General features: G+C 40.8%; 1 protein-coding gene across 2 annotated transcripts in view; it reads left to right on the top strand.

Moving 5' to 3' along the window:
* MAD1L1 (mitotic arrest deficient 1 like 1) overlaps positions 1-27419 on the top strand; it is a 356738-nt gene that overhangs the window by 110003 nt on the left and 219316 nt on the right. The gene's annotated exons all lie outside the window — the stretch shown is intronic.

The raw sequence follows: 27419 nt of genomic DNA, 5'->3' as shown, positions 1-27419 counted from the left end.
AGCATGGTCTTGACTGTACAATGCAAGTCACTCAGCCCAGCACCTAGAGAAGCACAGCAGTGTTGGTGGCTTCACCCTGGCCTTGCCATGAACCAGCCATAGTATTTACTGAAATGGTTTCATCTGCAGCACTGCCCTTTTTGTAGCTTTTGTAGCTTCCTGAGCAGAATCCCACAAAGTAGCAATTTTTGCAGAGATTTGTACAATGACAAACTGACTCTGTGCTGATTTATACTTGATGCTTTCTTACATTCATTACAAGATCTTATTTGCATGCTTGACATTTTAAAATACTGTGTTTGGAATGTGTTATTTATTTTGAGACCTTTATTAAGCAACCTCAATCTAAGGGTTTAATTGTTACTGATAGCTAAGAGTATAATTACCTCAGTAAAATATCATGGCTATATTAAGCAAATGGCAATTGTCTTCCAGAATAAAATGAGTACAAGCCATTTTCCTTTGAAACAGGTTGTTCCACAGGGCCTGCTAATATCATTTACTAACACAATTGGAGAATCTCTCAATAAAGAATGAATAAGGAGAACTGAAATCGATGTGTTTGGAGAAGAGGCTGGCTGTAGTAGTTTCAAAGCAGTGCACAAAGACCATTTGGGAGGAGGAAGTATCTTTAAACTAAACAAGAAAATGTTACTGGTTCTCCAGTGATATTTGCAGATTTCTGGAAGGCAGGAGAGTGTGTGTTTGCTGGTGATGGCTCCCAGAGCAGTGCATACTTTTCTTTTGCTTTGTTTTCTCTTTTGACATTGTTCCTTACTTGGCCTGATTTGGTCATAGGTTTACTACTCACTTGTTTTTACTCAGTGCAGAGTTGTTGAGTTCTCACTTGTTTATCCTGATCCAAAATGACTTTTCAAAGCCCAGGAGTTCCCTTAGTTTCTAACTTGTCAGTCTATATCTCTATATCTGTTGAGGGAATCTGGCTCTGAGATACTGGGGCTTGTTCAGGGGCTGTGGGCACTGCAGATGTTTGGGAGTGAGTCTGCCCTTGCCTTCTCGCTTTCCACTGCATCCTCTCTAGTGAGAGCTTTTGCTCTTGGGCTGTTGCCCTAATTCTTCATAGCTAGGGGATAAATTTGCCTTTTCACTGACTTTGGATATTCTACTTCGTGTACCTGTGTGGGTACCTGTAGGAATTTGTCCCACGGAGGATGAAGGTTGGTGTGCTTTGTTACAGTAGAGCTTCATCACCAGAGGGCTCTCAATGTGGAATTGCTGAGTGTTAGTTCAAATGACCAGCCTGGAGGCAGAAGATGAATTGATTCGTGGGCCTTGCTTCCTCTTCCCTTTTGGAAGCATAAAAGAGCTCATAAAAATTATCTTAGCAATTTTCTGGAATCAGTTTTGTATAATTTTTTCCCTTGCCTTATGTATTTGGTAAACCTTGTAATGATAAAAATATAGAGTTCATTATTGTCTTTATATCTGATGTTTTTGAGGGGGAGGCACAAGGACAGCCTCTGTATTCTATTGATGTTATATCTGTCATAATTTCTATTTAAGCAGCGTGTTTAGAGAGTTTTTTAAAATTTTATAACAATTCAGAATATGAAGCAAAGTTAAAAGTTATGTGTTATTTTATGAGGTATTTGTGAAGAACAATAGAAATGTGATTTTTTTTTTATTTTTTTTTTTTACCCAGAATACTGACTGGTTTCTGCTTTGTTCTGCCACCACTAGATATTAATGCTCAATGCTAAGAGGTTATATTATGAAAATTAGAAATATACCCATAAAAGAATTTATATGACCTTCAGTTCTCATATTTCTCCGAGAGAAAGGGCTGTAGGACTTCTAAAGGTAAAATATTCAATAAAAAGAAATTAGGTTAATCCAATGTTATGGCTGAGAATTTAAACTCACCCAGGTCAGGTAATTCAAAGTTATAGTTCCCTTGATGCGTGTGCTGTAACATTTATTCCTTAGCTCCTCAGCTCTGAATTATGAAGGATGGCTGAGCGGGTCTGGCAGGGAAGCAGGCGGGAAGATGGATGGGTGGAATGAGGGAGTTATTGTTGGGGGAAGTCGGGCAGAACAAACCTCACTGCTGTGCCTCCCAAACGAGGGAAGGGCGACAGCAAGAGGGGGCTCAGTGAGGTGGCTGGGCATGGGCTTGGGCAGCATCCAAGGACAAGGAAGGGGCATAGGATTTCTGAACAGCAGGCTCTGAAATACCAGCGAGGATAAGCTGCAGAAAAGGGTTTTTTTGTTGTTGTTGTTGTTTTTTTTCCCATTTCTTTTTTCCTCAAATACTTACGTTTTGAAGGCATTAATATCAGTGCCTCTTAGAGTGGTGGTATTGCCACAGGAACTGCAGCTTTGAATTTCTGACTTCTCTCTGTTTTAATTCTCAGCCATAAAACTGGATTAACTGGGTTTGCTTCAAGTTGAATTGCAGTGGATTTTTTTAAAGGATAGGAGAGAGAGATAATTAAGTAATTGCACAGTAGCTTATTTCAACATGTGATGTGAGCCTCTGGTAAGAACAGCTGCACTACTCAGACACCAGTCAGAGCATCCTTTCAAATGAAGCCCCAAAATCTTTAGAAAACTGAAGGAGTGTCTGGAGCATTAAGGAGTTTTGGATTACTTCTGGCACAGGATCATGCAGTACAGACTGTTTTGTCCAGTGTATATTCACAACATCTCAGGTCAAGCATTGCTTAAATTGATGAATATATTAGAAGTCAAATGAGGTTTTACAAAGCATCATGGAAATGGTCTCTGACCCATGATTTGTTGCATTGAGGAGAAATGTACTGTTCCCTCTTTTATGAACACATTTGCTTAGGTAGTATTTCAGATAGAGTCATCAACATTTATTTAGTAGAAACGATAGAAAATTTGAAGAATTGGTCTAGTTTCAGCTAATGAATTCTGATTGATGTAATGAGATTATTATAATACATGTTTCTCAATATACAGAACAGCTACTGGGGTTTTTTTAGTGTTTTATAGGGCATCTAGACCAGGACCAGTGAAGAATATTAACCATAAACTTACCTCTTCGGGTGGAACCAATTTGGAACAGTGGGGGAACTAAGGTTTAATCTTCTGTCTGTCTGAATCCAGGGATTCAGGATTTCCCTAGAAAGTTCACTGCCTTTTTGAAGTCAAGAATTTGGAAAGGGATCAACAGGTACAGTGTGAGCATGAGCCAGGAAAAGAAGATAAGCTTTTTACATCAAGATGATGAACTTTCTTCCTGTTGGGAGGAGGAGATCTCTTTGCACCAGAGTTTTAGTTTGTAGAGGTTGTGTGTAGGAAGGTGCTATGACCCTGCAGGGCATCCAAGCTGCTTGTTAAGCACAGGGAAGCTCAACCAGAGCAATGTTTCAATATGTCTGTCTGTGTCTGCATCTCCTTTACTCTCCTTGGGTAGCGAAGTCCAAGGATTCCAGTGGATGTGTTCCTTTGCTTGCCGTTGTGTTGGGTCTGTAGAAAGTGCAATGGGCTTATTCCAGTGCTGTATCATCCCACGTGCTTGCTCCTGTAGCAACACTGGGGAAAGCAGAGACTCCACCCTACTTGGTCTTCTAGTCCATGTTGCTTTGGGTGCCACGAGACTCTGTGTAAGGAATTGAGACAACGTGGTTAAGGTGAAAGTAGCTGAAGAGAGGAGCATTTTTAAACTGATCACTTTCCTGCAAGCGTCTGAGAAGGTTTGTGCTGATCTCGTGCCTGGGAGCTGCAGACACCTGGGGGCTGGGTTTGGCATCAATGGCAAATGTTTTTCACAGAAAAATTTGTATTCTGCTAGTGCCAGCCCGTGCTGTAACTGCAGGATCTGTTGTTTTGCTGCAGCTGAATACCCTTCCCCCCCGCCTTTGCTCCCCCTGAGACGTGAGCACAGCTTCCCCTGTTGGGTTATCTCCACCCCTCCAGTGGCACTCTGGAGCTCACATCTGCCTGTCCTGAGCTGTAAAATCTAAATATAGAAAGAAATGGGTGACAGGACTTGGGGCTCACTGTCCTTGTGAGCATTTGAAGGAGATATTCAGACTACAACAAGCAGCAGGTCCTCGGGAAAGCTTTGACCTACTTGACTCTAGAGCACATAGGTTTGGAGTGAGGTGCATGGGCTGTGCCTGACGTCTCCATGGGGCAGAGCCAAGAACTCATTCCCCTTTCAGGGAGAGGAACTGCTCTTACTCCCGTTCTCCCTTTGAGCATGTGATTAAATAAAGATAAGCATGGATGTAAAGTAATATTTCTTTCAGTCCATGCACACAGCACAGAATCATGTGCTTCTACAGGGCATGTGCAAAATGATTTTCCAAAATGGGTGTGTACTTCTCAAAATGATCTATTGCCTGAATTAGCAGTTTAGGCAATGTGACTCTTCTCAGTTGCTGTTTTTTCAGACACATACATAAGCTGCAGGAGTTTTATGTTTTATGCTTGTAACAGTAGTTCTACTCTGTAAATAGCATTTTCAGTTTTGCAGATAAGGAAACGCTTTCTGGCTTTAATAATTTAATTTTCTGTCAATAACATACTACCTTTGGAGACCAAGTTTCTAGGTTGACATTTCTATTATATTAATTACAAAAGAGGAGAAGCTGTGCTTGTTTTGTCATTGGGAAATGCCATTTACCAAGTTATTGGAAAGCTGACCTTGTCAGAAGTGTTATTGCATTATCCCTCGGTGAGGGCCACCACAACTGAGTGACAAGAAAAAAATGCAGAAAGAAAAAAGCAATTTCAGGAGATATAATGAAATCAAAACAAAATGCCTCTTTTATCCCTCTCCAACATGAAGATCTTTATTAAGATAGTATATTGTAAGAGTTTGATGCTGGGGGGGAAAAAGCTTGTGAACCACTCTGGGTTGTTTTTTAAAAATGAAAATCACCATACAAGAGAATTTTTGACCTTTTACATGAAATGAACATGAACAAGTGGCTGTACTTACTACAGTGACATCTCTCCCACTCCCTGTTTTAACCACGGTATCCCTGACCATCATCCTTCTCTTACTCATTCTACACATGAGGCTGTGGAGGCTGGGGGTAACCTGTACCACCTCAGTGCTTGGAGGGTCTCCCTGGACGCAATTTATTTCCCACCTCCCGTTCACTCTGCAGTGCCTTAAGTAAATCTCAGCTCTTCTGTTTGCTTCTAGCAAAATGCCAAGCAAATCATCTGTTTGTTTTCTCCTTTCCCTCCCAGTTTAAAGCCAAAAAGCTGTTAGTTTGCTCAGAACCATTCCTTGTCCTCCCTAAACACTGAGGGATGGCAGCAACCACACGTTCCTCCTGCTCTGCTTCAGTGTCCCATCCAGGCCCAGCTTTGCTGAGCAGCCCAGGTGATTTGCCTTCTGCAAGGACCTGCCTGCTTTCATGTGCCTCTAAACAACCCTCTCCACTCCTGGGCAGGCAAGTACCACTCAGCTTAGTGGCCATTTCTTCCCTGAACATGTGTTCTGTAGCAGCAGAGTGGCTGATTCTGCTCATCCCTGTGCTTTCTCCCTGTGGTGGAACCATCACAGAGGTGCAGGTCACAGGAAGCTCTGTGAGTGGTTCATAATGGAGCATGTTCATCACACTTTAAAAGCTTGAAATGGAATCTTTTCTACCAAAGAAGTTATTAAAAAAAAAACCCAGAAAGCTTTTTAACCCACCCCCTCCTTTTATGTGAGCCAACGTGTTTCTTATGTAATGTCTATGCACACGAGTTTGTCATGTGTGGTGTTAACCTGAGGCTATGTTTGTAGCCATTGCGTTCCAATATCGGCTTTTTACTTGCATAAAAGAGAAAAAAAGCCCTGCTGAATCCCTTGAAAATACCCTAAATAGGATCCTGAGCAGCTGTAAATAATAGCCAGGTTTATAGCTTAACTCTCTAGAGGTACACGCAAGCTGAAGGATGTGAAACATAAGTTCTCAATGTGATGTTTTCCTTCAGATAACACACGTAAAACAGAAATCCAGAAGTAATTAAATGTGCACATCTTCCCTGCCTCGCTTTCCTCTCTGCCTGGACATGGATTAGTGACTTCTGAGGTTCTGAAGCTCCTTCTGCTCCGGTTGTTGGTGCATCTTCTGCATCAAGTCTTGTGCTCTGTTGGGGTTCAGTCCCTAACATTAGAAATTATTTGATCCCTCCAAGGGACCAGCTCCAGTTGACTCCTCTGAATCTGCATCCTATCAAAAATGCTGTGACTTTCTCAGGAGGTCTTATTACATTTCACCTACCTAGGGTGAGTTTGGGGTTTTCTTTGTCAGTGTTTATGTTCTCACTACTACTCCCTCTGCAGAGGGACTGATTTTCCTTCAAGAAGAGGGAGCAGGGATGTGGAATTGTTGCTCCTCATCAGACAGCAGTTACACAGGTTTAGTTTTAATGTCTAACTGCTCCACTGAAGAAACTGGATCTCTTAATTGCAGCCAAAACATCCATGTAGGCATTTCCAGTTGAATTATCAGTAAGAGCAACTGACCCTGGCTGGTGGGCAGGGAGTCATACTTTGCTTTATGGAGAATTTGCTGTATTTTGGATGGTCCTCAGCTGACAGAACCTGCAAACTGTTCCTGCTCTGCTGGGGTTCTGTGCATGTTTCTGCTTCCACTGGATGAGGGGATGCCCAACAATCTGCATCAAAAGTTTTGATTTGTTATTAACTTTTAATATGCTATAAGGAAGACTAATAAAATTAAATGTAAATTAGAAAGTTCACATTCTTCAGGCAAATACAACTTAAGAAAAATGATGTCTTCTCATTTTGCTGCATTTTTAAGGTGTAATAAGCACAGTTGCTGCTCTCCCCAGGGACAGCTTTGGGACTTACAAGGTTTATTCATCCAGACCAGTGAGTTCTTTTTCTTGGCAATTCTTTCCCCCAGGAAGTAGTGATAAGAAACTCTGAGGGGAGGAACCTTGATACATTACTTGTCCTTTCTCTTATTTGTCTTGGGACTCGGTCTGGAGGTAAATGTGTTATAAATATCTGACTGTTAATGCTTGGTAGACTTATGAGAGCTGTTAACAACTAATGAAGGTTAAATGCTGTCTATTTTGGGAACCTGAATGACACTGTCACTCATATTTTATTAGTACTCGATGTTTAGAGCTGCTGTATTCCTTCTGTCATTGCTGTGGAGTGGAGAAGCACCGTTATCTCAGTTATGAAAGAGGATGGGGAACAGAGATGCTTGAATAAAAGAGGTGAAGACCTGAGCCCAAGTCAAACAGGAACACTGTGGAAGAGCTGTTAAATCTTTATTGTATCTCCTTCAGAGAATATTTGTGTTTTTATGAAGTCCCACAGTGCAGACTGCAGTTTTTTGTGCCTTACCTCTGTGACAATGACCTTCCTTCAGGTAGCAAGTCCTCTGCTGTAGCACGTGTGTGTGTGTTCCCTGACACCGCCTGCTCCACTGTGTTAGCATCAGCATTTCACTGATTTTCTACATCTGCAGAGTCTTGTCATACCCTGGAAGCATCTGGTATCATTTTGGTGAACCTGTATCAGTACAAGGTTTTTTTTTTTTCCTGGAGCTGTGTTGCCGAAGTGCTTTTATTTGTGGAAGTTATGGCCTGGTTTATAGGCACAGGCTGGAGTCCCTTCCCTCCTCTCTGCATGCTGTGTCTGGCCAGCATGTCCATAAGGATATCATAGCTCTGAAGGATGTCCAAGTCAAATCCCAAGGAGATTGTGGTGTAAAACCTGCTTTTGTGCACATTGCTTGAAATCTGTTTTTTTTCCTTCTACTTTGCATTAACTTGTGTTTGTGTGTGATTTTTGCTCAGGCTGTTTATCAGTCTTTGCTCTTTCCTCATTATTAATATTTTTAAGAATGCCTCACCCTTGTCTCTAGACTCTGCTGACATTAATATTTTATGTTGTCATTTCACATCTTGCTGTTTGCCCCTGTGTTCCACTACACTAATAATGATACTGAAGGAAACTTCTGACTCTGATTCCCAGTGCAGCCTCCTGCTTTCCATGGCAAGGAGGGATGTTGTGCTCCTCCATCAGCCAGCTCTTACCAACAGGTATTTGGCTCTCACATAATGATTAAACCCCAGTGATGCTCTGTCATTTATACAGATTTTCAAACCTTGAGTTCACTGGTTTGCTCTCCTGTGAGTTCTCAAAGAATCATTAACTGGTTCAGTTTAAATTACTTTCACAAAGGCTTAGGCTTATCTATCTCTATTTTATCTTGTTACACTCAACTAAAAAAGATGCTTTGAGTTCTGAACCTTCTCAACTAATTTTCTCAATGTTCAGGTGAAACTTCCTTACCAATGACTCTAATTTCCCAGAACAACCTTATCTCCTCTTTCAAAACAGATAGGAGGATGTCTGCTGCCTGGTATCTCCAATACAAAAGCCATTTTTAATGATAAATCATTCTATTCCTTTTGTCTGTTAACACCTTTGTTATTTTGGTCTTGGATGAATATCCAGCTTTGAGATTATTATTATATCTTCTTAGTGCAGTTTAATTTCTTGAAGCATTTAGCTGCCTTTATCAGTCCTCTGGTTAAAATATCTCAGTTCTCTGGTTAAAATACAGCAACTGTGATGATTCTTTTCTGAGTCTGTATCTTTCCTGGGTCAGAGTCAGAATGTGCAGCTACAGTCACTTATGCTTCTGACTTCTGATAGACTCAAAGAACTGCTCTGTACACACAGCTTGGTTTGGGGTTTTATGTTTTCAGTGTGATGAAATTTTTTACCTTTAAAATACAAATTAATATTATTACTGTGGCCTTTGCTTACTTGAAATTCTCCATTATGTTTACATTTCTATGACCTTTTCTCACTTTATGTAAGCATCCTGACTTTCGGTGGTTTGATGTTTGTATTTATTTTCATCCTTATGAAACTGGTAATGTAAAAAAAAAAAATCTACAGAGATCAGTAGGTTGATTTTCTTTCAAATTTTGGTAAAGATATGAAATAGTCTTGCAAGTTCATATATTGCAAGTAGCAATTTCTGAACTGCTCGTTTTCTTCTCCCTGTATGAGTATCTGAATATCCCATGGGATTTAACAGTGTGGCAATGAGCAAACAAATTACTATATTCTCAGGCAAAGAAAAGTGTAACTGGATCACAGCTGCTGTCACTCCTGTCTGTCTTGAAGATGAATCAGCCTGCTGAAATGTGCAACTGTGGGCAGTATATGGAGCTGGGTGGTCTTGTTCTCTGAGATCAGGTGAATATTTCAAATCTGTTATACCTTATTTGGAGTATTATTTTGTGGATTCCCCCCCCCCCCTTTCTTGCCCCTTTAAAATTTATAATTAAATTTTATTTATTTAATTACGATTGGTGGCTGCATACTTATTTAAAATGAAACCATCAGCTGTCAGATAAGCTGAGAGGCCACAGTTCAGACATTATTTGTGCCAGGTATTTTTACCAGATGGCCAAAGTGCAATCTTTTAACTAGTCGAGGATGTGATTATAATATTTTTATGAACTTATTCCAGTTTCACCTTTTATTTGTCTTCACTGCTGTTAAGGGCACTTTCCATGGTGTTCCTCTACTGGAAAATTTAGATCAGATTAGAACATGACTTCTCAGAGCTGCGGGAAGTAAGCGCATAGTTTAAAGAGGATTAGTGATCAGTATGTATAAGGACTAGCCTGTGTAAGGTAAATCTTAGAAGGAGCACCTTCATCTTAAGTAATTTATATGTCAGTAGAGATTTCCTTCTTTCTTCAGCTGGAGTCTCTCATGTTAAAGGTCATTTTATTGAAATTTGTACTTATGTATTCATAAAAGCGTGTGTTGTCCTGAGTGTTATCAGTCACCAAGATTTGAAGTTGCCATGCTGGATATTTTCTGCATGTTTTAGCACTGGAATATGGTATGATTAATAAAGTGAGATATCTGCTCTTGATATTACAGCATTAATAAAATTAGGAGGTGGAATTGTGGTGACATATGGTCTTCATACTTAGTGAGGTTCAACTGGCAGGAGAACATGAAGTTATAGGAATGTGAGAACTAATTGATGGGCCTGGGGAAGCAGATCTGTAGTCAGCTGTGGGCTGATGCTGTATAACCAGTTTTCTTTGCTTGATGGTATGCTTGTGATCTAGGCACCTTTTGGTTATTTCTGTATCTGTATTCTTTAAGTTCTCTGGGAATAACAGATTTGGCAAGTTACAGTTTTGTATTTATGCATTATTTTGATTTATATTTTTTTAAATATGTGGAAATCTAGGCTGAAAATGATGGGGGGAACCTGAGTGTGGCAGGTAGATAGTTATACCTTTGACATGTCTTTGGTTTCCGACTTGGCCTTAGCAGCTATTCCCGCATTATAAAAACTGGAGGTTTGCCTTACAGAAGCATCACTTCTACATTGTCATAATTTTTCAGCCTTACTTGCCTTTTATATCACCTCATCAGGTAGATTTTGAGGGGTTTTATGCATTACTGCCTATTTATCTTGCATTGGTTTGGAGGTCTTAGCAGGGGAACAGGCTGCTGATGTAATTCCCTCCCATATCCCCCCTGCTCTCCGGGCTCTTTGTGCAGGTGACTCTGGGCTGTAGCCAAGGCTACCTCTGATTTACCTCTTGGTCACTCAGGAGTTCTGCTGTTCCCTCCTTCAGCTCCAAATAAATCCAGGGCACTGAGAGCTGTGGCACCCTGCTTTTCTGGCTGGTGCATCCTCTTAATCTGCTCCCAGTCACCCTGCAGGGAGCTCAGTTTGTTCAGCTCTCTGGGGAATCCTACAGATCAGCTCTCTGAGACATAAGTGTCCTCAAAGTGGTCACTGGCACAGCTGAAACCAGTGACCTTTCTGGGAGAATTGTACCTGCTCCCATCAAGCAGCAGGATAACACTTCCAGAGCTAAATCTAAACCTGCTAGGTAAGAGTTATTTGACAATCTTGTATTGCCAAAGACTGTGGCGCTGAATCTCCTTCCATTTATAGTTAATTTTTTTTTCCCCACCAAAATTTGTTTGAAATTTCCTGTAATAGAGGATTGAGTAACATTTGTCACATTTGGAAGATGTAAATCGTTGAGGAATGATTTCAGCTCCCTCCTCTATAGTCTTGCCAGCCGTTTTGCCATTCAAGGTTTGAAGGACTGGATGCTGCTGTAGAGTCGTTTCACCAGGTTTTCTAACAAGGAAACTGCTTTGCTCTTCAACCTCGAGGATTTTGTGTTTGCTCCAGACTGAGAAAATGTGGGCCAGAGGGCACAGAGGTACATCCCCTGTGGTGTCAGGAGCTGGAGGATGTGTGTTTGTGGATGTGAGTGTGTGTGAGCCCTGGCAGCTCACCCCTGGCGGGGGGACTGGCTGTCAGACGGGTGTGAAGTGCTGTGTCTTGCTTATGGCATCTCTTTGTTTCCCATCCAGAGTCAGACTAATGACAGCTCTGATAATGCCAGATGGCAGTCACCAGTCATCATTTAATAGCAGAAAAATGCCTAAATATTGTCTCCAAAATTGGTTTGTTCATTCTTTCTCCTCGTTCCAGCCTGGCAGTGATCTGCAGGCAGCACTTAGGGACCTCCTAAGAAGATCTCGTGTAGAAAACTGTCAGAACAGATTGCTGTATGGATTTTCAGAGGATTAAAGTTAATTAAAGAGCTCTTCCTTGCTTTCATTTCCTCGTATCTGCCAGCTATTTACATGCTAATATAGGGTCTTCCAGGGAGAGCAGGACAAGTGTCAGCATTGGGCGTGTTATCACGCATGGAGACAGTAGAAAATAATGAGATGAGCAATATATATATATGTGTGTGTGTGTGTGTAGCTTGACAACTGAAAGTCAGCAGCACAGCTTTTTGCATATCTTCAGTAGTGTGTGATCTTACTGAACAGAATTCACTCCATTACATCTCACACTGCATAATTTAATACTTCATCATTCACTATAGTATCTTTACATAAGGAGTTCTATAAACAGACAGATTTAAGTTTGTTTGTGTGTTTTTTGTTTTTTTGGGGTTTTTTTTGTCTGCCTTGTGTTAAAGAGGAAACTTCTTTCCTACAGAAGTAATTACTAGTTTTACTAGGAGTACAAACCTGGGAGCAGAGATTTTGGTGAGGACTGGTATCTACTCTTGCCTGTTCTTGGAAAGATTAAGCAGAGTAGATGCTCAGCGTGGAAGCAAACCGAGAGTGGATGTAATAGTTTTCTGCTCCAGTTGCATTATTATTTGCCCATTTCATTTTCACATTATTTCAGAGGATTATTTTCTCCTGTAATTTTTCAATATCTTTCATTTTAACACTTTATTAAAACTGCTACATAACAGATGAAATAAAATTGATCTCAGGTTACACTTCAAGAGGGATTTTAATGCTTTAGGAAAATGAGAAGCCTTGCTGTCTGCATTTTTAAACAAAACTATCAAAACCGCCTGTATTGTTGAGCATAGGTAAAGGTTTTTTTCAGATGCAGAAGGCAGTCCACATAGTTTGAGGGTGCTGAAGGTAATTAAGCTTCTAAGGACCAAAGGCAGTCAAAGACAGATTTGTTTCCTGAGGTTTTTGTTCCCTGATGTGCAGGTGAAATACAAAGTGAGCAACTTAGCAAAACCAGCTCTTGCCAGGGGCTGCTGTTGAAGGCAGAGTCCCTGTGTTTCTTGTGACCTTTGTGAAACAGCTCTTTGTCATTAGTCTTTCTCTTAATTTTAGCCTTTTGTGGTTTTCCTAGCGGAAAACATGATGGTCTTACTCGAAGGTATCAAGTGGCTGTTCTTTGGCCTTAAAAATCAACATGACATTTTGTGGAAGAGTTAAAAGATGAGGGGAAGGGAAATTCCTTTTGGGAACTTAGTTGGGAGCAGCTGAGGGGGAGAAGGTTGCCCACACTGAAAAGTCATGACTGATCCCCTGCTTGCTCCTGCCTTTGCAGCACAGATTCCTTGACAAATGCTCTGAAAGGGATGTCGGGCCGTAGATACCCTGGGATTTTGTTGTTTGAGGTTTTTCTCTTGTACTTGATACTCCAAATGCTCTCTTTAGCCAGCCTGGTGGGGCTGACCAGGATGAAATGCTGCTGTGCAATAAGCCTGGGGCTGAATTTGTCCCTGTTGTGGTTTTCTGAATGTCATCTGAGCTACACCAGGGGAAAGCTGTCCCTGGAGTCTGGATAGATGTTGCTAGAGGTTTGTTACCAGACCTGTGCAGGTCTGAATAATTTAGAGTCATGTGTTGTTCTTGGTTCCCCAAACCAGAGGAAACCAGTACTGTTTGAGTATCTCTGCTGACTAAATCCTGTTGCTAAGTGTGGTTGGGGGAATGTGATAGGACTGCCAGCAGAAAAGCCAGTGAGCACTCAGAATTCATGAAAGATGGGGACACACATGGAGCAGATGCCTTGTATAGTCCCTACCTGGGCTGCCTGCCCCTGGCAGGGCCAACACAACGTTGTTTGCAGGAGCTCTGACAAATGGAAATGAAAACTGATGCTTAAAAAATATAGTGTTTTAATTGGTAAGGCTCATGTCTCTTATACAAGTGGCAAGACCCCTGATGTTTATGTGCTCAGTATCGGTTTTGGGCAAATATTGGCCTTTTGCCAAGACTTTGGAAATATTTTCAGTAGCCACTCTTAGAAATCTTAAAAAAAGCTCTTTTTTAAAAAGGAGTGAACTCTCAGCATTTGGAGACTCGTCTTTTATAGGTATCTTGTGTTAAATACCTACATTTTTTCCTTCCTGTGTGTTTCTCATTCTTTACCCGGTGCAGCCTGCGGCCTGTTAGAGTGGATGGATGCTATGGAGGAACTTCAAAAGGATGTGTAGCTGCACTGGGATCTGCCACTGATTTAAGGAGATGGGAAATTTTCACACTTGACAACGTAACACGAACAGCAAACTTTTTTTTTTTAATGTTTCTAAGTGCTCATTTTTACCACCCTCCTGAGGTCTAAGCTCATACAAAGGCTCAGGCCTTCAGTCATATCCAGCGAAGCTTTTGGGGTTTTTTTAAGTGAAGTTTAATTTTTTATCAGTCTACCAATATTTTTCTATAGCACATCTGAGAGATTTTACTCAAATTAAAAAGCAAAAATGCACAAAAAATTTGTGAGAAAAATCAGAAACCCGATCAAAAGCACTTCAGCCAAAAAGGGGGATTTATTTAATAGGTGCCATGTGATTGAAAAATATAGGTATTTTCAGTGAAGATGACTAGGTAAGGTTTAATGTTTTTCACAGGCAATGCAATTTTATAGAAAAGAATTGAGAAGAAAAAGTAGTTTTTCAGGTATTACATGCATACTTTGCTACTTTATGCCATAGCCCTTTTCTGAGACCTGTAAGTTTGTGGATCTCTGAGATATTTAACTCAGTGCAACAGTTCCTTGCTGCTGGGAGGAGAACATAAATCTTTTTTGAGAACTAAAATTTTCCTGTGCTGATGTGTCTGATTTGTGGGTCACAGGCCCTTCGTTCTGCATCTTCACCTTCAGACGTTGTGATTCTTGGTGATATGTGTGGATATTGGGAGCAGAACAAAATTTTATATATACAGATGAAAAGAAGAGTCTCAAATAACAAAGAAAGAATTTTATGTCAGTAGGGTGGGGTTTTTTTAATCAAAATTTTATGTTATTTTGATTTCTGGAACTTAAATAGAGCAAACCAGACATCACAGCAAGGATCCTGATAGAAAAATTAGATTTTGGGGTTTAATTTTTGGGTGTCATTCCTCAAGATGAGAAGCAAAAAAGCAAACTAGAGCAGTGAGCAACATGAATATTTTGGAAGCAGCATTTTTTTCTATGTGCTACCATCTGTTGATGACCTATGCACAGGAAAGGATTCATTTCCCAAAGTCAAAGGGTTAATTACTTGATGAGATGTGCTAAGAAAGCTGTGAAATACAAGGTAAAGTAAATCCTGATGCTTGAGAGAGCTCTCCAGCCTTTTTTTTTTTTTTAATTCCCTCTTGGAAACTTCTATGTGCTGGTTGAATGCAGTTGCTGACAATAGTAGTATTATGGGGGAAGAAGTGATGCACGATACTTGTCTTATGTGAAAATATATTACAAATAAAAATTAGCAAATTAAAGCACTGAAGAGCTCTGGTTCATTAACACAGTGTTTTCTGAGCATTAGCTTTCTGAGTGGTTCTGATGATGGAAAAGAGAGGTTATAAGTTCTGTCCTTGTATCCCTGAATGTTGCAGAGGAAGCCCAAATGCTCTCAGCAGCTTTCCCATTAATGTATTTTCCTGTCTTCAGTGCAAATGAACCCCAGATACATGATAGCTCTTAATACATTTTGAACCTCTCTCCCATAATTAACTTCTGATGGACTAAAACAAGGCCGTGGGGGTCATGGATTCGAAGAGACTTCTCAACAGGTTTTGAAAATGATACATAGAAATCTTTCTGCCATTCACATGATTAAACTTAATTATTTTGAATTGATTATAAGGTCTTGAATATGGATATGTAACGAGCTTTATGTTGTCCCTCAGCAACAGCACCTTTTTAAAGCCCTCTTCAGTCAGATCCTAGTGAAGCACGATGTTCCTCTTTTTGCCAGCGTGGCCCGTGCTTGCTTACAAGATGTTGCAGCCCTGGTTTCCATCAGAGCAGCTCCCATCCTGTCACCAGAAAAACCTGATGACACTAAAGCCTCTTGCTCAGTCAACATGCTGCGTGTTAGCATCAGACTGACCCTTCCAACCCTGTGAAGTTTAAACAAAACCTGCCTGCTCTTCCTCCCATCTCCATTACCACCAACCTTCCCAGTTCATAGGATCGTTTGGGTTGGAAGGGGCCTTAAAGCTCATCTCATGTCAACCCCCCTGCCATAGCCAGGGACACCCTCCAGTAGACCAGGTTACTCAATGCCCCATCCAGCCTGGCCTTGAAACACTTCCATGGATGTCACTGGGGGTGTCACTGATGTGAAGCAGTGACAATGTTGTTCCCCTGCAGCACGTGAGAGGCTCAGGTTTGGACTGTTAATTAATAATTCCAGTCCTGTGCAATGATTAGTCTGATGACAAGTCAGTCTGTGCAAAAAAACCTCTTGGTAGCCTTTGAAGCAAGCATGCAGAAATATCCTATTTTCAGCTGTACATATTTTTTTCCCAGAATTACTTTACCATGGCACTGCTCTAAATATGTCTTGTGAGATAAGCTTTAAATCCTACTTGGGCAAACTTTATTAAAAATTAACATTTGCATGGGGAGCTATAAAAAAGAATAGGACCTTCATTAGCTTAAAATCATCCAAAGTACAAAATAATATTGAATTGCTCTCCACTGGTCCAGACCAGGAAGGTTCTTACTGCCTGCCAGATCTTGAAGCCCAGAAATAGTCAGCATCAATAACATCCAATAAACCACACTGGAAGCTGCACCTCTATTCCCAGAGGTCCAAGAAAATGAGCTGCTACCGCAGGCTAAACAGGCTGAACTCATTGGAATGGGATATTAGCTGTCATTCCTCTCAGTGGGGAAAACTGGAGTGTTCATTAAACATACAGCCCCAGAATAACTGCTCTGGCAGTTCATGGTGTTTGGGAGTGAAATGTCACTGCAGATGATGTAGTTTGATACAGTTTTGCTTTGTGGAAGTTCACACTCAAACCAGCGTAACCCATAGGCCAGGTAAAGCTGATTTAGCCTGACGGAGGATGTGTCCCAGTGACAGTCATTCTGATCTCCAACCTTGACAGAAGTTTGAGGGAAATGGATTGACAGTAAAGATGCTGAAATGCAAGAGAGATGAGAAAGGGACTGTACAATGGATCTATGTAGAACATCAATTTTCATTTTCATTTCATTTTCCAGGACAGATGAGGGAACACGTCCTTTCCCACATTGCTTTCCTGTTGGGACTGCATATTGCTTGCCTGTACCTCGCAGCATTTAATCTGTTGTGATTCCCTTAAATGCCTTCCCTACTCACCTTCCCTTGGGCTGCGAGTCACCAGCATGTGTGTCTTTGTGTTAATTTGTCCCAGTTCAGAGGCACAGCATCATTAGTGAGGCGCCGCCGCTGCAGTAATTACTGTGGGATTTGGGCACAGCGGTGTGTTCTTGCATCACACTCTACCTTCTCTTTAATCTACACGGGCCATCTGCTTTATTTCTTAACTAAAAGTTGTTTTGTTTCTGCTTTGGAAGAGTGACTCTGTTGCTCCTAATCTTCTCTGTGTAGAAAACCATTGCAGCCAGGATAAATTACATCCCTGTTTGATAGATCGTGCTCGTTTTTGAAAGATTTCTTTCAGGTCATGCCCTGTAGTTTTACCATGTACAAGTTTTTCCTTTCCTTTGTGGCTGCAGGGACAGTCAGGTCAGAATTTTGGTAGGACCACTCTGTAATCTAGAGAACTCTTGACCACTTTAAGTCTGACCAGTCCTGCTGTTGGCTCTGTACTGAAGATTTCCCAATACAGTAAATGACGTTACTGGGCGGTTATCCCGTGGCAACTCTAAGTAATAACCTTTTAAACCCCCATTCAAGTAAGAATTGTGTGTTGGGTGACAAAGCACTTTGACTTCTGTCTAAAAGGTCTGTTGTGTCTTTTGCTGTTGCTTGCCTGATCAAAAATAGTGAGTTGTTGGACTAATCAGGTCAAAGGCTTGAGTTTCTCCAAATCTTCTGTGAGAGACTGTCTTCTGCTCTTATGCCTTTCTCTTCCCAGACTCCTCAGTTTGGATCAGTACTTTAAGAGTTGGTTTCCTAAGCCTGGGCAATCCTCAGGCATAGAAGTAAGTTGTTTAAGTGGGGTGGAAGGCTGACATTGCTGTTAGAGAAAGCTTGCTTTTATTTCCCAGAAAAACTCGTTAATTAGATGATGATTCTGAGAGGTGTTTGGTATGGTCAAACTGGACAATTTTTGATGTTTTAGAGGCATTAAAATAAGATTGCAAAATAAGAGCAGTGGGGATCTGACAGCATGTGTCACTTTCCTGGTCTTTTGGAAGAATTATAGCCTAGTTTTATCAGAAAGTGGGTTTTGTTGTTGCCATCTTATATGCCTTTTAAAAGTGTTCCTGTTGTCAATAAATAAGGTGAGGGCTACAGTGATCCATGCATCAAAAAATATAAAATGAGAATAATACTTCCTTAGGTCTGTTGGCAATTTATTTTTCTTGTAATGGGAACATTATTTCTGCGTGAGCCTATCCGTCCTTACCGCTAGAAGTTGATTCACACAGTTCTGAGGCAATGAAATAGCAGCATCAAATCAGGCAGTTTGCATCTTGGTTTTGTGAAAAGAATAAAAAAATAACATCATTTCTCTTAAGATGTTTTGGAGTAGAGCAATCATTTAGAAAATGAAAAGATCCTTTGTCTAGGAGGCTCCTCTGTTTCACTCTTTAATCTAAGCAGCTGCCTTTCTCCTTCCCCATGGGAAGTTGTGGTGGGTAAATAACATGGAAATTCATTTGATGATGGAGACATTAGAGGTTGGCATGGACAATTAATTTGTTATTAGACAGAATTAATTTTATTTGATCCTTACATGGTTCTGTTGCTGCATATAAATTCAGCAGCTCAGTGAGTTAGCCTATGAATGCAGCTCTGGTTTTGAAGGATGGGTTTTTTGGCAGCTGCTTTCCCCACCTGTGTTTGAAATGCAGGTTATGGGGAAGCCTTTGCCTTTGTGCTGCTGGAAGTAATTGCTGGGTTTGTGACCTAGAAGTTGTGCTTTTCCCCCTCCCAAACTAAATGCTCGGGATCATCTTTGCTCAGAACTAGTTTGAAAATGAAGTTTCTGAAGCTACGTCAGCAGAAAGCTGAGTAGAAGAAAGTGAGGAACTTTTGGCTTGTGAATCTTTGAGTTCCTTTGCTCGTACAAGAGATGGAATGAAGTGTCAGTGGCTACAGGTAGAAGTGTTGACTCTCATCTCCAGAGGGATGATCTCCTTGTAGTGTCACAAAGCAGCAGGTCTGTGTTTTAGCCCAGTTCTAAGCTGCTGTATGACCACAACCACTTCATCTGGGGGGGCACCAGTTTTCCTTTCTGGAAGATGGAGATGGTGAAGCTGAACTCTGATAAGAGGCTACTTTAAGATTAACTGCTAAAAGCTGCAGCATAAAAACCTAAAGGTAGCCCTGCCCTTCTGCTAAGTGGGAGAGTTTCGTGAACAAGTTACTTATAAGAGTGTACTCATAAGACATCTGCATTTGCATATATTATACTGCATTTTTCCTCCTGCTTCTCTCCTGCCTTAATTGTCTGTGCTCTAGTTTTCCCCAGACTGGAGAGTCTCTTGCTTGTGCTAGATTGGCAAACTAAAGATAAAAGTTTTTGAAAATGAGACCAAGGACAAAAGCAGGGAGGATGTTCAACTCAGAACTGTAAAGGAATATGTGAGTGTGTTAAAAAGAGTACCAAATTCAATTATTTTTGTTAACCAGTGAGATCAGAAGAGGAATCAATTATGTTGTGCAGGTATCTCTCTCTGTGAGCTGCATGGTGATAATTTCAATTGCATTTGCTTTTTAAAGTTGACGTGGCAGTAGACAGCATTGTTTCAGTAGGAATGAGCAGGGAAGAGACTAATGTCGTCTGTAAGTGGCAGGGAAATACAAAACTCACACCTCTTGACAGTAATCGTTTTTGTTTAAAAAGCAAATAAGTGAAAAAGCAGGAGAAACTTAGGGATAAAATCACACCTCTTGAAGAAATTCAGGGCTAGACTTGGCGTATGTTGTTGGAGATGATTTAGCTGTAATTAAGTAGGTTCTAACATAGTGGGTAAGACTGTGGATGAGAAGAGGGGGAAAAAAACAATCTTCTGACTATCCATTAATATGCCAGACTGTTAGCAAGCTTGGTAGGAGAGTGGTGTGTAAGTAAGGATTAGTGATGAGTAACTGTCCTCTCCTTTCAGCAGCTCCAGGTCCACAGTGAGCAAGCACTTCATGCTTGTGTTAAGCACCCCCAGCACAGACAGGTCTGTCATTTCTGGGTCTGTTTAAAATGCTGTGCTAAAAGACACAGTAGAGACCTCAGAAGTTCCCTTCATGTCGAATGCAGAAGTCAGCCCAGCTCCTGTTTGTTTCCCATCTCCCCCTGCCCCAGTGAGGCTCTCACTGTTTGCACTCCCTGGCCCCACGTGTGTGATGCCCAGCCAGGTGTGTGCCTGTCCCTGGTGCCATGGTTCCTGCCAGCCTCCAGGAATCACTAAGACAGATCACACGTGTGCCTAAGTCTGTGCAAACATTCCATAAACCCTTTCCTTGCAGCTGGGGCTTGCTGCGGGATGTCGTGGCTCTGGGGCTGCTCTGGTGTGCAGAACAACACGCTGCTCATAAATAACACCAGGTTATTTATAACACACTCCTGTGGCGTTACAAATAACGGCCATATCCATCACACACTGTTCATTGAAACATAAGGATTTAAAACCACTTCAGAGACCCCCCTGTTTCTTCATGTGGCGAGTGAAAAAGCAATTGCTGTTTGGAGGAAGGGAGGAGTGGCTTGGCTTTTCTCTTTGCTGTTTGTATCAGTGGGGTAAATTGTCTAATAACCCCAATTCTAAGCTTTTGAAGTATTTTTATTGCAAAAAGTATTCTTTAAGTATGAAATATATATGTTTGAAGTGCGTGAACTTTGAATTTAGAGAAGAATGATAGCGTTCAACTCAATTCAGTGGGTGATAGTAAAGAGGCAATTACATATGATTTGTGAAATAAAGAGAGCAACCTCGGCAGAGTGTGGTACCTGCAGGGTTTAACAGCACACTCTGATCTGAGCTAATAAGAGCAGTGTCTAATATTAGAGTTTGCCTTTTCAGAAAACCCATTAGTGTGCCAGTGTGAGGACGGTGTGCGTGATGCAGAGTGAGCAGCTGTTTGCCTTTTGGTGCCACAGGAGGAGGCAGGGAGAAGCTTTCTCTAAAAAAACTTCATTTGTCATGCTGCTGGTTTTTTTGTTTATAGTATTAAACTGTTGATTAAGAAAAAGATGATTGAATAGGTACCTTCTTTTAGAAGCACACAGACTTCAGCTGGAGATTAATTCCTTTATTTGCTCATGTTCCTAAGAAGTTTTTAAAGTTATGTGTAAAGTCGTTTTTTTTTCTTTTGAGATGAAAATTTAGGAGCTCTCTATTTTTCAACCTGTTTACTCTTTTCATGTCATCTTCCTTCATAGCTGCTGAACTGACAGTATTTTTTCCTTCCTTTCTCACACTAAAACCTAAATACAATTACAGTTTCCATTCTGTGCCCTCTGGAGAAAAAGGTCTTTATACAAGCTATGCCACAGGCTTGGTGAGGAGGGGTTTTCAGTTACTACCACATTTGTTTTTAAATTCAAAGCTTTTAGGGACTGGTGTTTAAAATTAGCTACATGGGGTAACCTGTTGGATGTGCAAATACAGAATATTAATCAAAGACCTCAGACATTTCTTCTCTGCTTTGATTTTTAGAGTTACTCTGTGAGTCTTCTGTATTTTGCTTCATGGTGGTTGACCCTCAGTTTTCAATTACAAAGTGATTTCTTGTTCCTAATCCTCATCTAATTCATTCCTGGCTCTCCTTCCAGTCAGGTCTGGATAACTGAGAGAGATATTACCGTGGTTCCTCTCAGGTGTTGGAGAGAAATGGATATTTATTAGCCATCTGCTGAAATAGTAAAAAATAAGAGGAAAGAGTGAAGAATTACACTAGTGAATACTGCAGAGAAACATATCTTCAAATATGCACAAGACTGCTCTAGAGGAAAAGGTAATAAATTTTTGCCTGGATTTGTGCTTACAGGCTTAGGAGATCGTTTCTAGCAGGTATTTTCTGTTCTGTTTATGCTTCCAAGGCACTGTCCCAGCAGCTCCAAGTACAGACAGGACTGATGGACCGTGCTTTGCCTTTTCCTCCCTCCATGACCTCCGTGTCCTGCCTCCTTGGACTGAGGGGGAAATCCGAATGACAGGGCCTGTGAAGCCAACCTGGGCTTGGCAAGTGAGCCTGGGGTGGATGGGATCAGTATTTCTCTGAAAAGGGCTCTGTGTAAGTGGTCAGTGAGATACAAACCCCCGTGAGGCTTCATGTGTTCAGATCATCAGACAGTGCACCATCAGAAGGCACATCTGTATTTCACAAGTACATCAACTGCTTGTACCTTCATCGTGTTTCAGAAATGCCACTAGAGGATATTATGAGATGATCACACTGTTTTAACAGTGTGTTCAGAAGTTGAGGAGTTCTAAAGATACAGCAATAGTATTTTCTTCACATATACACGTTTCATTATGTATATCTGGAGCCGATCTGATTTGCTCATATTCAACTAATAGCTTTTCCCCTAATTTACTTCTTGACTTAAGTGAGTATTAATCATAAACTGTTTCATTAGTAACTAATTTGATTCAGGGGAAAAAGTTGAAAAGATTTGACATCTGCTGTAAAATTTGCAGTACTTCTTCCATGGACTTGAGGCAGGTATTTTGCACAAGGAGTCTTTTGCATAGCCTTGATTGTTAATTTTGGTTTTGTGTGTGTTTCACATCCTTGATGTGCATAGGAAGACAGGCAGAAACTTATGACTTACTGCTTTTTGGGTGCTTCTGTGCTTACCCTCAGTAAGCTGGAGGTCCTAGTGAATTAATAATCGTGGGCAGCATCTCTGAGGCTGCACTGACAAAAACAATACAGTAGTCCTGCTTTCTGTGAATGTGGTAGAGCTTATGTATGTTGTTATTGGAGGTGAAATAATAAGGCCAAGTCTAAAAAGTAATACTTGCAAACAAAATACAGACAGCTTTTTGGAATGAGTTGAAGGAGAGGGATTGTGAAGTGGTCAAATTCCAGCTCAATGATTTGCTCTTTTTAACTTTTGTTTTCCCTTGGTCTCTAAACCAACATTTTTTTGTGTGTTCATGGATTCAAGTGATTTTATGTTGATTATGAAGGCTTTTTTGAACAGCCTAATGTGGATGTTAAGGATACTGTTAAAAAATTTTAAATGAGGAATTTTATCCATTCATGGACTTGCATGTAAGAATTCTATGGGACACGGTCCTGGAGAGAAGGGGAAAGCAGGAGAACCAGGGAGGTTGGGATGGACAATATCTTGAGCAGCTTTCAAACCTCAACTGTTGTGCAAGTCTGAGTCTGTCTAGTGCTGATAATAAACTACATTGAAAATGGCATCATCTCATACAGCTGGTAAGATTGGCTGGTAAGATAAAACTGTATTTGAGAAAGATTGTACTAAGTCAGGACAGTGCCAGGTTTATTGAAAGGCATTTTATTAAATAATATAATGGTATTTCACAAATGGAAGCAGAGAAGCAGAAGAGCCAAATATAGCAACAGACGTGACTTCATTTTAAACTTTTTGTTTACTTTAGAATAATAAAAATAGTTCTGATAGTATTTCCTGACACATTTTCCAGAGATGGAACAAATTTGGCGATGAGTGTTGTGTGCTTAAATATCACTGTGCAAACGGATCTGTTCTCACTTTTTTGTTTTCTTGAGGACTTGATTGCAAACTTGGAATTCTGTAATTCTGCCTGTGGTTGTTGGGTGTCCTTTGGATTGGCTTTCTGGTATGTGGAACATAAGAAAGGCTAAAATTCAGCTTCGGTGCCTCCGAGTTGTCCAGACAGTTCTGCACAGTGGGTGTGTTGCAGTGTGGAAGTAGGAGCTGATCTTCCCCATTAACTGTCTGCTGTTGACAATGCTCTTTCTGTGGTGTTATGTGGCAGGGAGAGACTTCTTCCCTCCGTTCCTGTGTCTTTTGTTTGCCAATAATTTCTGTGATTATGTTGTGTTCTGCTCACTTTGATGAGGTTGTGCCCAGAAGTAGAAAAGCTGATGGTCCATTTCATTCTCTAAAACGTGACTGTTCATTAGTATGAAAGCAAACCAGTGGGTTTAGGTTGTAAGAAAGTAGATTATCTGATACCCTGGTTCTGCTCTTTATTGCTGTGTGGTTTTGTTGAAAATAAAATGTAGGTATTGTGGTCAAATATTGATTAAAGATTGATGAATGTTTTGGTCCCATATGTTTAATCATCACTCTCTTTCAGATGTATATGATGAATATATTTCCTAAATAGTGTTTTTCTTCTGATTTTTCCACTGTTTTTAATGAAGCATGACTTCAGTACTTCACATTTTGTCTAATGGTTTGAGCATAACATTCTTGATGTCAGTGCAGTTTTGAGGAAAGGTTTTGTTGATTTAATATTGCAGAGGCAGTGGAGAGAGAGAGAAAAGAAAGGAATGTCATTTTGTCTGTGTGAATTAATTTTATAGTGTCTGGTGACACTGTAAAGGGAAGGTGATCACTGAGTGGCAGCTACTATTAATATTATGTCTACTAACTTTTAGGCTATTTTAAAGTAATAGTTTCATTTCTGAAATGTTTAAAATTTGAGGAAATCTGTATATATGGGTTGTTGTCACAAGGGCTGGCGATTCTATCTTAGATATAGGGTTACATCCTCTTCTCTTGTGTTCTCTAGGTGTGGTTGAGGAGGTTAATCACTGGGGGTTTGCCATCCTCTGGCTCAGCAGCTTTTGGGAAAGCATCTGGTCCTGCTTCTCTGATGGGCTGAGCCCTCTGAAGGTGTTGAGCAGTAGGCGCTTGCCAGCCCCTGGAGCTGTGGCCCTCACATGTGGGGACATCCTGGCAGAGGGGGGTCTGTGGGTAACTCGTGCATGGATGAGTTTGGGCAGCAGACATTGCGATCACGGGCTCTTTAGCCAGCCAGGAGTGGGTGAGGATGTGCCTGTTACAGAGTCAACAGTGACTCTGTGAATCTTCACTGTTTCTCTTCATTTATTCCTCATCCACCCAGTTCAACTGCGGATGCTGCAGGATGAGAGCAGAAGTCAGACATGGGTGATGAGAGTGTGAAAGACTGGAAAAGCAACTATGCTGGAAAACTACAGATTGGACTTGTTTACCTTAAAAAGTAGTTGAAGAAGAGGTGACAAGTTGAAAGCACAGAGTCTAATGAATGAGTGGTTTAGAGAAGTTATTTGCGAGCTGTTTTCCCTGTCTGCATGAGGCAAGAACAGAGGTGTTCAATGAAGCTGAAAGGTGGCAAATTGAGACCTGATAAAAGAAAATACATTTTCAAGAAATGAAAAACATACTAGGATTATTTTCCACCAGAAAACTGGCTAGGTCAGGAATTTCTCAGGGTTCAGCAAGAGACTGGATATTTATATGAACAAAAAAAATATGAACAAAAAAAATATCCAGAAGAGTTGTCAATGAGAGCTTGCTTTTTGAAAGTATTTATTAAATATAATTTTTCTCGAGTTGGAAAGCTGAACGTGGAGGTACAACTGGAATGATGGCAAAGCACCATAATCTTGTACCTGCCTGAAACAGTCCTCCCTGTAGCTGCTTCCTAAACATCTGATTTGTTCTTTACTGTTGTGTCCTGGTCTCAAGGGAAACAGGATCCCAGGCACAGAAAGGTGGGCTATGGGCTTCTCTGCCAGCCTGCACTGAGGTTTGTACAGGATTTGAGAACCAGCACATGGCAAAGCTCTGTTCAGAAGCACATGGTGGCACATTTTCTTTTGTAAATGCAGAAATCTCTTTCAGATGTGCAGGTCACAAGGTTAAAGAGCAGCCAAACTTCATGGTGATTACTTACTGTCTGAGAGCAAACCCTGAAGTGACTCCTGTTTAAGATAATGAGACACCTTTTGTGGGTTTTGGCTGAGCTGTGCTCTAAGATGAGAGAATAAATGTATCCTAAAAACAGCCAAGGAAGTGTTGCTAGGTGCAGATTCCATTTTACACACTCAAAGTGTTAAAATGATTATTCATTCGTATTTTCAAAGGGTGCAGGTTAAAACGTGGAACCCACATCATGTGGGTAATGTGAAATGTATGTTGTGTAATATGAAATGAGTATTTTGACCTCATCCAAGTAAATCATAGAATTTTAGTTCAAAGTGATGGCTTATCATTGCTTTGCTCTGAATAAATCACTGGGTGTGATTAAATAATCTGGCCCAGTCTTACTGTTGGGAGCATGGTTTGGGTGAGAAATGACCCTTTATGGTTATTATCATTTCAAGAAGAATATGCTTAGAATTCTTTAGCTTTATAGGTGGCTTATGTAGTATGGAAGGTGCACACTGTGCCTCTGGTGCCTAACAAAATGCGTTATGATTTTTGGTCAGCAATGTGGGCACGGGGGCTGGGTTGGCACTGGAAGTGGGATTGTATGTATGGGCTGTTAGAGTTTTTTTACCCTCAATATCCTTCATCCAGGTGGGTCTGTGAGTACTGTGGGCTGCTGGGGAGTTGCCTCAAAGTTATGGGAGAGGAACTGAAGGGAATTTCAGACACTTATTGTAGATAAGTGAAAACAGCTAAACCCCAACGTGTAGTTGTCAGAAAGGGCTTTTGCACAGATGGATTCAGCCCCATGGCTTGCAGGTTTATCAGTGGTGGTTTGCAATGTGGGTGCTGTGGGTGTCTGGCTCTGGGCTTCACATGTGTTAAGGTACATGTTACTAATCTTATTTGCCTGAGACTGTCCTGTTGCAGCAGATCCTCAGCCAGACTATTCAGTCTCCTCTGCCCAGTGTCCTCTTCCTGAGGAGGAACCACTGGGCTGCAAGGACAGGGGGTGCCCTCTGCCATGAAAATCTTTCAAAGATAATTCAGATATGCTGTGGGTGACCTAGGAAATAACTTAATACATAATTTGTGAAACTCTTACTGAAATTGCTGATTCTTTTATACCCTGGAGGTAGTAGAGAGAATATTTTATGAATTAAGTAAAGTATGTGAAATTATTAATGTCTTCTAATAAAGCAGTGAGATGATATATATTCTGAAACACCATCTAAAATCCCTTTTTCTTTGCCTTCTTGAAAAAGCCTCTGCTGCCATTTCTCTAGAGTTGTTGACACATGTTGAGGGGACAAAGGAATTAATTTTGAGTTCAATGGAATGTGCTGTGTTGGAGCTGATTAGATGAACTCAGGTCTCTGATTTTTTTTTTTTGTCCTCTTGAAAACTGGTGTGAGAGATTTGCCCTCCTGCTTCAGTTCTGTCTTAGCCTAAATATCCCAGGAACAGAGCCCAGGCAATGGGGCCATTGCTCTTCCTTTATTCTTGCAGAGATAATTGCACAGGCTTAGAGCACAGGTCAGTTTACTTTTCTCCCGAGTTAATGATATTTAAGTGGTTAAAACTGCAGGAAACTGCCTGTTAAGAGCTTTAGAGGCCAATATCTGGGTTACTCAGTAGGCTGGAGGAAAAGAAATCCGAAGGTAAGCATGAATGTAGGGGTGAATTTTTATGTGCTGTAGACACTGGCAGAATAGAAGAATCTGATATACCTTCTCAAAAACTTTCTTTTTGAGGTCAAATAAGGGTTTTTTTCCTATTTTTTTAATAGGTGAATAAAGTATTAGTTTTGTACTTGCCAGTAGGTAAGAATGAATACATTCCCTTGTCAGCCTTCTCTCTGGCAGTGATGGTAATCCAGTGG

This window comes from Chiroxiphia lanceolata, chromosome 16, assembly GCF_009829145.1.
Source record: "Chiroxiphia lanceolata isolate bChiLan1 chromosome 16, bChiLan1.pri, whole genome shotgun sequence".
Taxonomy (NCBI): domain Eukaryota; kingdom Metazoa; phylum Chordata; class Aves; order Passeriformes; family Pipridae; genus Chiroxiphia; species Chiroxiphia lanceolata.
Note: the sequence above shows the minus strand (reverse complement) of the source record. Positions and strands in the feature narration are given on the sequence as shown.